The 11,496-nt window shown below is 46.8% G+C and overlaps 1 protein-coding gene and 1 long non-coding RNA gene across 7 annotated transcripts in view; one reads left to right on the plus strand and one right to left on the minus strand.

The window, feature by feature from the left end:
• Positions 1–9,586, minus strand: part of ATF1 (activating transcription factor 1) — a 60,678-nt gene extending 51,092 nt beyond the window's left edge. Inside the window, exon 1 of one of the 6 annotated variants that reach the window (XM_032143661.2) lies at positions 9,550–9,586. The gene's annotated coding sequence lies outside the window, so the exon portion shown is untranslated. Of the gene's footprint in view, positions 1–2,898; positions 2,967–8,054; positions 8,267–8,303; positions 8,597–8,628; positions 8,650–8,952; positions 9,171–9,549 lie in introns of those variants that run through there. The other 5 variants (XM_032143660.2, XM_058433433.1, XM_058433431.1 and 2 more) reach the window with 5 other exon arrangements.
• On the plus strand, positions 8,881–10,417 carry LOC131382276 (uncharacterized). The gene is made up of 2 exons (XR_009211586.1): positions 8,881–9,009; positions 9,446–10,417. It is a non-coding gene; the product is annotated as an uncharacterized LOC131382276 (long non-coding RNA).
• The last annotated feature ends 1,079 nt before the right edge of the window (positions 10,418–11,496 follow it).

The raw sequence follows: 11,496 nt of genomic DNA on the forward strand, positions 1-11,496 counted from the left end.
CTTTGGGAGGCCGAGGTGGGAGGATCACTTGAGGTCAGGAGTTCGAGATCAACCTGACCAACATGGTGAAACTCAGTCTCTACTAAAACTGCAAAATTAGCCAGGGGTGGTGGCACATGCCTATAATCCCAGCTACCTGGAAGGCTGAGGAAGGAGAATCGCTTAAACCCAGGAGGCGTAGGTTGCAGTGAGCCAAGATCATGCCATTGCATTCTAGCCTGGGCAACAAGAGTGAAACTCCATCTCAAAACAGGAAAAAAAAAAAAAAAGGAATGGAGCAATTCAGGCACAACGAAACTTGCAAAAATACAGCCAAGTGCGGTGGCTCATTCCTGTAATCCCAGCACTTTGGGAGACAGAGGCGATAGGATCGCTTGAGCCCAGGAGTTTGAGAACAATCTGAGCAACACAGTGAGATGCTATTGTTACAGGACAGGGTCCCGATCCAGACCCCAACAGAGGGTTCTTGGATCTCGCACAAGAAATAATTCAGCGGCTGGGCACGGTGGCTCACGCTTGTAATCCCAGCACTTTGGGAGGCCGAGGCGGGCAGATCACGAGGTCAGGAGATCGAGACCATGGTGAAACCCCGTCTCTACCCAGTATCGGACAGGTGAGGAGGGAGAAGGGTGAACCGGAGGAGTTTGAGTGCCCGCCTACTCGCCTGGCGACAAAAAAAAAAAAAAAAAAAGAAATAATTCAGGTCAAGTCCACAGTGTGAAGTAAAAGCAAGTTTATTAAGAAAGTAAAGGGCCGGGCGCGGTGGCTCACGCCTGTAATCCCAGCACTTTGGGAGGCCAAGGCGGGCGGATCATGAGGTCAGGAGATCGAGACCATCCTGGCTAACATGGTGAAACCCTGTTTCTACTAAAAATACAAAAAAAATTAGCCGGGTGTGGTGGTGGGCGCCTGTATTCCCAGCTACTCAGGAGGCTGAGGCAGGAGAATGGTGTGAACCCGGGAGGCGGAGTTTGCAGTGAGCCGAAATCGCTCCACTGCACTCCAGCCTGGGCAATAGAGTAAAGGAATAAAAGAATGGCTACTCCACAGACAGAGCAGCCCCGAGGGCTGCTGGTTGTCCATTTTTATGGTTATTTGTTGATGATATGCTAAACAAGGGGTGGATTTTTCATGCCTCCCCTTTTTAAACCATACAGGGTAACTTCCTGACTTTGCCACGGCATTTGTGAACTGTCATGGCGCTTGTGGGAGAATAGCAGTGACGACGACCAGAGGTCACTCTCGTGGCCATTTTGGTTTTGGTGGGTTTTGGCTGGCTCCTTTACTGCAACTGTTTTATCATCAAGGTCTTTATGACCTGTATTTTGTGCTGACCTCCTATCTCATCCCGTGACTTAGAATGCCTTAACCATCTGGGAACGCAGGCCAGTAGGTTTTAGCCTCATTTTACCCAGACTGTTTAAGATGGAGTTGCTCTGGTTCACACGCCTCTGACATTTCCCCCTCTAAGAGAACCCTTAATCCTAAGGATTGCAGAGGGACGAAGATCCATCTTCCATAACTTCTTCAGGCTAAATAGGGGCAATGATATTCCTGCCTGCCTATGAGGGTCTCTTGCATTCAGGGTAAAAAGGAGCTCAGTCAGAAAGCATCAGTATGGTAAGGTTCATTCATAACTCAAGTTTCGACAAAAGGTGTTATCTGGAAAATTAGTAAGAAAACATTCAGTAAGCTTGTCCTGTATTCCTACGCAAAAAGTGTAACAGCAATATATTCCACAAGAGTAAAGCAAAATAGGCTGGGTACAGTAGCTCACACCTGTAATCCAGCACTTTGGGAGGCCGAGGCAGGTGGATTACCTGAGGTCAGGAGTTCGAGGCCAGCCTGGCCAACACAGTGAAACCCTGTCTCTACTAAAAATACAAAAGTTAGCTAGGCGTTGTGATGTGTGCCTGTAATTCCAGCTACTTGAGAGGCTGAGGCAGGAGAATCGCTTGAACCCAGGAGGCGGAGGCCACAGTGAGCCAAGATGGTGCCACTGCAGTCCAGCCTGGGCGACAGAACAAGACTCTGTCCCAAAAAGAAAGAGAGAAAAAAAAAGAGTAAAGCAAAATAAGTAAAGTTATTCCAAGTAAACTAAATTAGAAGACTTTTCGTGAACCGGGCAACTGTTGGAACTAAGCTGATATTGGGTGTTAGTCGATTGTAATGTGCCCAGAATTAGAATACTGATCCAGATTTTTAAATTACCCATCCCTCTTGTTTCCTCTGAGCAACAATTAGAGGTTACTGGTTGGTTTACAAGAATATGCAGGGTTAGCCTAAATTGCAGAAACAAACTTAAAAACAATTAATGAGATCAGAATTTAATAACAAGTGTACCATAGTTTTTGAAACATAGTATTTCTCTCTCCAGTTTCCCATTTTTACTAAAGACAAATTATGGTAAGACTGATTTATTATACTTGGCCTGATTGTTTGTATAAAGTGCAGCAAGAATAATAATTTTTCACATAGGCTTTTTAATTGGCTTTGATGGAACTCTGTTTCATAAGGAATCTCAGATAAGACTTTTTTAAAAGCCGAGCCCTGACATAGGTTTGTACCCTTAAATACCTGTAAGTTGGGTAAATTTCTCTCCTTTTGAGGTCCCAAGATAACTTGGGGCTCCTCGACAGGTGAGAAAGTGACATTCTTTACTTACCATAGGTCAGAAACCCTGTACGGGCACTGTGTAGGCAAGGTATGAGGCCAGTTCCCCAAAGGGCTTTTATTGGCTCTACAAGTCAAGTTTGATTCCTTAAAGAAAAGCACACCATTCCAGTCAAAGCCTTGGTAAAATAACCACTTTCTCCAATTCTATCCTGTTACAAAAGAAAACAGATTCTTATTGCACTTATGCAAATAACTACATTGCCATAAGTTAAGAATACTCACAACTAGTTTCTAAATTCTGGAGAAATCTGATATAGAAAAACAAATATGCTCCAAATTTCATTCACGGCAGTATACTTTACTCAATGGCTACAAACTGTAAATAGCTCAAATGAAAAGTTTCCTTGACTCTGAAAAACAAAACAAAGGATCAGCAGCATTTTAATCAAAGTTAAAAAGATTACTTCAGTTTTCTATTGGTTCAGTTGATTCAATTAACTCATGTTTCATTTGATATTCATGAACATTCTAGCTCTTCATGAGTTCTGAAAGTTGTTTATTCTAATGTTACAATTTCCAAAGTTATTAGAAACCTGCATTTAAGAACACCTGCTAGAGTTCTATAGCTGATTATAAATCATCTTCTAAACAGGATTAAAACAAGACAACAGTTGTCTGTGGATGATAAGAAGTTTTAGGAGAGCCACTATTAAAGCCAGAAATGATAAGGAAATTTGGTTACTTCTGTGGCACGCAATATTTTGCATAACAATTATAATTATTAATAATATACACTAAATCATATTAGAATTATAGGAGTTTCCCATAACTTTGGAACATATGCCAATAATACAGTTATGTAAATATAATCCAAAGAAAGCAAAACACCATTTGACATTTGATAATGCTTCCTGTATGATTTTTTTTTTTTTTTTTTTTTGAGATGGAGTCTCGCTCTGTCACCCAGGCTGGATGGAGTGCAGTGGTGCAATCTCAGATCACTGCAACCTCCCCCTCCCAGGTTCAAGCACTTCTCCTGCCTCAGCCTCTCCAGTAGCTGTGACTACAGGTGTGCACTACCATGCCCAGCTAACTTTTGTATTTTTTGATAGAGATGGGGTTTCACCATGTTGGCCAGGCTGGTCTCAAACTCCTAACCTCAGGTGATCCACCCACCTTGACCTCCCAAAGTGCTGGGATTACAGGTTTGAGCCACTGTGCCCGGCCAACTTAGAACAATTATTTAACTCTTTAGCCAAAAAACTCCACATTTCCATGCCTTCTTATAATCTTTACCAAAAGTACATTCTATTTTCCTTACTACACATCTTACATGTAAAACTGTCTCTTCAATAGTCTCAGTTACATGTACCAATTTTAACTTTTAGCAACTTTTACTTTTGGTGAAAACCCTAGTTAGTAAGCAATTTTAATTATGTACTAGGTGTGGAGCCTAGCCTAGGACACACCAGGCAGAAGTGCAGATAAGAGCTGACTCTCCAGCACAGCTTAGGGGCATGGCTAACTTAACTCCACATGTCCCCAGGCCTTATCTAGAATGGAATGGCTTTAAGGTAGGGTAAATTGAACAATTTTTAAAAGTCAAAGAAACAGTTAATGACCTTAAATCATTTAACAAACTTAATATCTGGCCTGCATAATTAAGACTAATGTTTTTATCAATTTTAAAGATGTGTTTATTTCCTAAAGATTACTAAAGTTACATAAACTAAAAGGCATTAATTTTTATTTTGCTTTCAAAATATTTGATTTAAACGTTTTTGTTTAAGCCGATTAATCAGAGCTCTTTTATATAAATATTACACACAACACCTATATAGCTACACAGAAAGACAAAAGATGATTAAAGTGGTTATAAGATTTTTCATTTGCCAGTTTGTAAATTTCTTAATTGGATTAATGGCTTCGGGGTGGAGCCCTTGGAACAACAGGGCCAGGAAAGGGGTCTCTGGTGCCTCTTGTTTTTCCCAAGGAGTCCAGGCTGTTAGAGCTTGAATATCCGCTTTTAATTAAACTGATTTTAACCATAGCACTCTTTAATAAAGTCCTTTTAGAAGTTTTTATGCCAAACGGCTGGTATTAATGGCTTTTGAACTTTATCAAAGGTAACCTCCCAGGTGCTTAGAAAAAGGAAAATATAAGACAGTTCACAGAGGAGAAGAGACTAGACAAAGTCACGCAGCTATTAAACCAGAAACGACTTACTTCCTAGGTGGGGAATTGAACCTGGACTGTTGCCATGAAAGTGCAAAAGGTGGCCGGGTGCGGTGGCTCATGCCTGTAATCCCATCACTTTAGGAGGCTGAGGCAGGTGGATCACCTGAGGTCGGGAGTTCGAGACCAGCCTGCCCAATATGATAAAACCTCATCTCTACTAAAAATACAAAAATTAGCTGGGCGTGGTGGCACAAACCTGCAATCCTAGCTACTTGGGAGGCTGAGGCAGGCAAATCACTTGAACTCGGGAGGCGGAGGTTGCAGTGAGCTGAGATTGCACCACTGCACTCCAGCCTGGGCGACAGAGCAAGACTCCATCTCAAAAAAAAGAAAGAAAGAAAGAAAGAAAGTGCAAAAGCTTAGCTACTGAGCTACAGCACAAGCACAGGGCAATCTCTGTTCACTTTCCCAGAAGGAGTCTAGAGTAGTTAATTTTGAGCTTATAATGGGCTTTTAACTATTTAATATGATTTTTAGAGCTAACTATGACATGAACCCTGAAATTCCTGTTCCCTGACGGTGGGGACCAAAAGAAAGTACCACCACATGGTTAAAAGGTCAAGCTCCCAAGGACATAAAACAAGGTGGAGACTTCATCCAATCTTTTATTTGTTACAGGGACCTGCAGCCAAGTATGTTACTGACCAGCTTGCTGGGTCGTCTTGAAAAGCGAGCTTACAGGTGTTCTTTTTTTTTTTTTTTTTTTTTTTGAGCTGGAGATGGAGTTTTGCTCTGTTGCCAGGCTGGAGTGCAGTGGCACGATCTCGGCTCACTGCAACCTCCGCCTCCCGGGTTCAAGTGATTCTCCTGCCTCAGCCTCCTGAGTAGCTGGGACCACAGGCGCACGCCAACACACCCTGCTAATTTTGTATTTTTAGTAGAGACGGGGTTTCACCATGTTGGCCAGGATAGTCTCGATCTCCTGACCTCATGATCCACTTACAGGTGTTCTAAGCTTGTGTTTTATCCTACAGTACCCCTTGACACAGAAAAATGAATTCAAAGCACAAAATACACCAGCTTAAGACTAGCCTTAGAATTCTTTTTCACATTAATCAAAACTTTACAGAGGAGATAAACACTGATTTATTTATTTATTTATTTTGAGACAGAGTCTGGCTCTGTCACCCAGGCTGGAGTACAATTGCGTGATCTTGGCTCAGTGCAACCTCTGCCTCCCGGGTTCAAGCAATTCTCCTGCCTCAGCCTCCCAAGTAGCTAGGACTACAGGCACACGTGCCTCCACACCCGGCTAATTTTTTGTATTTTTAGTAGAGACAGGGTTTCACCATGTTGGCCATGGCTGGTCTCAAACTCCTGACCTCAGGGGATCCACCAACCTCAGCCTCCCAAAGTGCTGGGATTACAGGCCTGAGCCACCATGCCAGACTGATTTTTTTTTTTTTTTAAACCATTCACTTAGCCATTTGTACAGTGAGAGAGAAGCCAGAAATCTGACTGGTAATACATTCTTACCCTTCTGCCAGCATCCCAGGCTTCTGGGGTCCCTTTCCCTTAGTGGTCCTAGTGTTCAAGCTTGCGGCATCATTGCCCTGGGGGCCAAGCCGTATCATAAAGGAAAATTATCTTTTTTTCATTCTGGCCAGAGCAAAATACGTGTGATAAAGACATTAGCCACTCCGCTTAGCACCCAATATCAAACTAGCAAGGCTTAAATTTGCCCCCAGATGGGCCTGTCATCTTTAATTCAACCTCCAACTTGGAGTTTCAACATGTGGCCTCTAGGCAAGATGGTTGCCCTGAGTAATAGAAAAGATAAGAAACGCAAAGTAGAGAAGAAAAGTATTGCCTGTGGCAGGGTGGTGAAGCTGAAGAGCTTAGGGAGGCCAGAGAAAAGACCCACTCACTGCAGCCGACAATGAAAACTTCAGGCGGCCGCTTGTCCGTAGCAAAGGGACCTTTTCCAGCAGTCCCATCAGCCCTCAAGATTCCCCTTTTAGGGAGGAAAAAGCTCCCCATGTCCCACGATCCTGTTCATGCCTAACCCTGTCACCCACAGTCATCAGCAAAGAGTGCAAGGCAGATTAATCCAAAGAGAACAGCAGTTAACATCCCATAGTGCCAAACCTGTTCTTAGCTGAGAGGGACTTACCTGAGAGAGACTCTAACTCCCTAAATCTTAGAAGGGCCTCCAACCCAAGGTCGGTCAAGCTTAAGCATCCTTGCCTTTTATTAAGAGGGGCCTCTAACCCACTGTCTTAGGAGAGACTCCTAGACATAAATACTGGGTTTCCACAGTATAGTCGCTTCTCTGGCCACCACAAATACGTTACAGGGCCCCTACACTTACCCAAAGGTTGGGTCAGGATTTCTGAACTATAGTCCCTTTGTGGTCGCCAGAAATATGTTAACAGGACAGGCGTCCCGATCCAGACCCCAACTGAGGGTTCTTGGATCTCACGCAAGAAATAATTCAGGGCAAGTCCACAGTGCGATGTAAAAGTAACATTATGAAGAAAGTAAAGGAATAAAAAGAATGGCTACTCCATAGACAGAGCAGCCCCGAGGGCTGGTTACCCATTTTTACTGTTATTTCTCAATGATATGCTAAACAAGGGGGTGGATTATTCACGCCTCCCCTTTTTAGACCATATAGGGTATGGTCTAATATTTGTAAATGGCGCTGATGGGAGTGTAGCAGAGAGGATGACCAGAGGTCACTCTTGTGGCCATTTCAGTTTGGGCCGGCTCCTTCACTGCAACCTGTTTTATTAGCAAGGTCTTTATGACCTGTATTTTGTGCTGACTTGTCTCATCCTGTGACTTAAAATCTTAACTGTCTGGGAATGCAGCCCAGTAGGTTTCAGCCTCATTTTACCCAGCTCCTGTTTAAGATGGAGTTGCTCTAGTTCACACGCCTCTGACACCATCTCTATTTAAAAAAAAAAAAAAAAAAAACTGGCAAAGATAGCACACCCTATATTTAAAGTCAGAAGGGACTGCCACCTGCTGGTGATCGGGTAGGAACGGACAGACAGCTCACAGACCAAACCTAACCCTAAAAGATAACGGCGAGTATTAAAGAGCTAACACATTCGACTTTAGGGAAACAGTATTGATTTAATTAAGACACGGAGGTAACTGCATATGATAAACTCCAAAGAAAAAAGAGCATTTTAGAAGAACGCATTTCTGTTAACAAAAACCTCAGGTTAAAATGCATTCTGCGACATAAATACCTACGAACTCATTACAGGTGAGGCCAGTTTGACAAAGATGCCTGCCAGATCCACGCCGAGCTTCTGAAGCCTAAAGGTTCTCAAACACTACCACTTGCCCAATCAATGCTCTTCCAAACACTAACGCCACAACCAGACGTTCACATTACAATCATTTCAAAGCGATTCAGCCGCCCGCTGCACGGCGTCGATGGGAGTGACAAATGCCGGGCCTCGTTTTATGACATACAAGATCAAAGAGAAAGTCACCCTCGGCTGGGTCGCCCATCCAGAAGGGAACAGACGCCCTTGTGTCACTCCTAGCCAGGGGGAAAGCCGCCTACTGTCCCCACTCTGTCCCCGCTGCCAGGCGCATCTCTCCAGGACTGTCTGGGGCGTGCGCGATGCCCGTGCGTCGGTTGCCCGCTAGACTGCCAGCTCCAGGAGGGTAAGGCGCGCGCCTCTTCCCTCAGGGTCGCCAGCGCCGACGCGCTTCGAGGACCCTGTCGCGGGGTTAACCAGACCCGGGCTCCGCTTGGCGGACACCGTGCCGAGGCCATAGCCGCGCCGCCCTCTGCCCGGCTCCGGGCCCAACCTCGAGACCTCCCTCGGGGAGCTCGAGCCTGCGACTGCAAAGGGCGGCTTCTGAGGCGAAAGCCACCCCGCGGCGGGCGGTTTCGGGCTTTACTTTTATTTGCGGGCGAGGGGAAGGAGGAGACGCAGCGCAGCCCTGCACCGAGGCGCGGGGGCCGGAAGCGCGGGCGGCCCCTCCCCCTTCCGCTGCGCCCCTCCCCCACCGCCGCCACCGCGCGCGACCCCCACCCGGCGCGCGACCCGCTCTGCGTCCCCGCCGGCGCCACGTTCCCGCGTCCTTCCCCGCCCGGGCCACGGGGCACGTCCCTCCCCGCCCCCCGCTTACCTGTGGCTGCCGCCTCGCCGCTCTCCGGGGCGGGAACTTCCACTCCCCCCCTCCCAGGTAGATCCGAATTCACTACCCACTTCCCCACCCCCTCACGCAGCGGGGGACGAGCCTCCTTCTCGGGGGTCAGGCGGGGCGGGGAGAATCAGTGTCACTTAACAGCCAACTGTCCTAAGCTACCGTTTCCTCGGCAGTCAGGGCCGCTACTGGCGGCATGATCTACACCAGGCTGGGGGCGGGGGCGGGGGCGGGGGCGGGGAGGGGAGGGGAGGGGAGGGGAGGGGAGGGGAGGGGGGCAAAACAGCTCTAGTGTGCGTTTGGTGGAAGCTACGGCGCTGCCTCCGCGCGGGCCGCCGTCCTGCGTCACCGCGCTGCCCACGTGACGCGCCGCCATCTTGTACGCGCTCCTGACTTGTGGCTAGGGGTTCCTCGGAACGCGTTCCTCAGGCTGCAGCGGGAGAGGGACGCTGCCCGCGGTTCCGTTTCTCCTTAGGAGCTGTACCCCGCCCCGCCCCACGTCCGCTTCCGGAGGCCTTGAGCAGCTGTGTGCTCGCGGGAGGCCGTTTTCATCGATGAATGGCGGCGCTGTCAACTCACCTCCTGCCAATTGACCTTGACCGACGCCGGCCCTGTCCTCTTGGAAGGAGAAATGAAGAGTGAAGGCTTTGACTTCCTCAGCTTTTTTTTTTTTTTTTTTTTTGAGATGGAGTCTCTTTTTTTGTTTGTTTCCCCCGAGATTGAGACGGGGGTCTCGCTCTGTGGTCCAGGCTGTAGTGCAGTGGTTCCATCTCGATTCACTGCAGCCTCCAACCCCGGGATTCAAGCGATTCTCCAACCTCAGCCTATGGGGCAGCTGGGACCACAGGCGCGCGCCACCACGCTTGGCTTGAAGAGATGAGGACTCTATGTTGCTCAGGCTGGTCTTGAACTCCTGGGCTCAAGTGATCCGCCGCCTCAGCCTCTCAAAGTCCTGGGATTACAGGCGTGAGCCACCGCGCCCGGCCTTACTCAGATTTTTCTTAATCCCATAAAGTAACATTGAGTTGTGTCCTTTAACCCATGGGGAAGGATTTTCTACAGAAACGGATTTACAATGAGACCTAACAAGGTGGCCGGGCGCGGTGGCTCGTGCCTGTAATCCCAGCACTTTGGGAGGCCCAGGCGGGCGGATCACCTGAGATCGGGAGTTCGAGACCAGCCTGACCAACATGGAGAAACCCCGTCTCTACTAAAAAATACAAAAGTAGCCGGGTGTGGCGGCGCATGCCTGTAATCCAAGCTATTTGGGAAGCTGAGGCAGGAGAATCGCTTGAATCCGGGAGGCGGAGGTTGCGGTGAGCCGAGATCGCACCGTTGCACTCCAGCCTGGGCAACGAGCAAAACTCCGTCTCAAAAAAAAAAGAAAAAAGAAACGTAACAGAGTGTTAATAAAATGTTATGCCGTCGTTTTAATGCATTACAAAAACTTTTCAGAATATTTTTGTGTCTACCTCTGGGAGTTATGCCTTATTCTTAATTTTTAAAATTTCCTTGTAAAATGCTGTTTTATGGCTTTAATGATAGTAAACGACGAAAGATAAACTGTTTTAGTATGTTCTTGACAAAAAGTTCCGAAAGTTTTCTGAAATTTTACTAGTTTGAGATCCCCAATTTAGGAAACTGATTTAGTGGAGAGAGCTTTGCCTATTTTTGGCCCTTTGGGTTGGAGAATGTGATATAAAGCCGAAGGTTTACTCTGCCAGACACTCCTAAGAGGTCACTAACGTTTAGCTATTGACATTCAGCAAAAATTGTTGATTACCTATTAACTGCTAGACCAGGGGACAACTGTGATTAAGTCAGTGTTTCAGCATTACTGAAAGAAAAGTGGCCTATAAAGGTAAGGGAGGGGAAGAGTTTCTCAGATATCAGCCTTCGATGATTAATAAAGTCCAGCCTCAATCATTCTGGAATCCAGAATATTGATGGCTGGAAGGCTGGTTGTACAAGTTTATTGTTCTTTGGTGTTTGGTTTTTTCTTCCGTGGACCACAGAATGCTTAACAAAAGTTGATCAGTAAAAAGCGGGGGAGGAGCTAGGCGCGGTTTCTCACGCCTGTAATCCCAGCACTTTGGGAGGTGGGGGAGGGCAGATCACCTGAGGTCAGGAGTTCGAGACCAGCCTGGCCAACATGGTGAAACCCTGTCTCTACTAAAAATACAAAAATTAGCCAGGTATGGTGGCACACACCTGTAATCCCAGCCTCTCAGGAGGCTGAAGCATGAGAATCGCTTGAATCTGGGAGGCAGATGTTGCAGTGAGCCGAGATCATGCCACTGCGCTCCAGCCTGAGCCACAGAGGGAGACTGTCTCCAAAGAAAAAAAAAACCTTGAAATTTATTGAAAAATGAAACCTTCAAAATGTGCATTGACTACTTCTTTAGCTCCTCTTCCTTAGTGCCTTAGGTCTAAATCAAATGTTATGCTTGACCAGTCCTGGCGGCATGCGCCTGTAATCCCATCTACTGGGGAGGCTGAGGCAGGAGGATCACTTGAGCTCAGGAG

The sequence above is a fragment of the Hylobates moloch genome, unplaced genomic scaffold (assembly GCF_009828535.3).
Source record: "Hylobates moloch isolate HMO894 unplaced genomic scaffold, HMol_V3 SCAFFOLD_22, whole genome shotgun sequence".
Lineage (NCBI taxonomy): Eukaryota > Metazoa > Chordata > Mammalia > Primates > Hylobatidae > Hylobates > Hylobates moloch.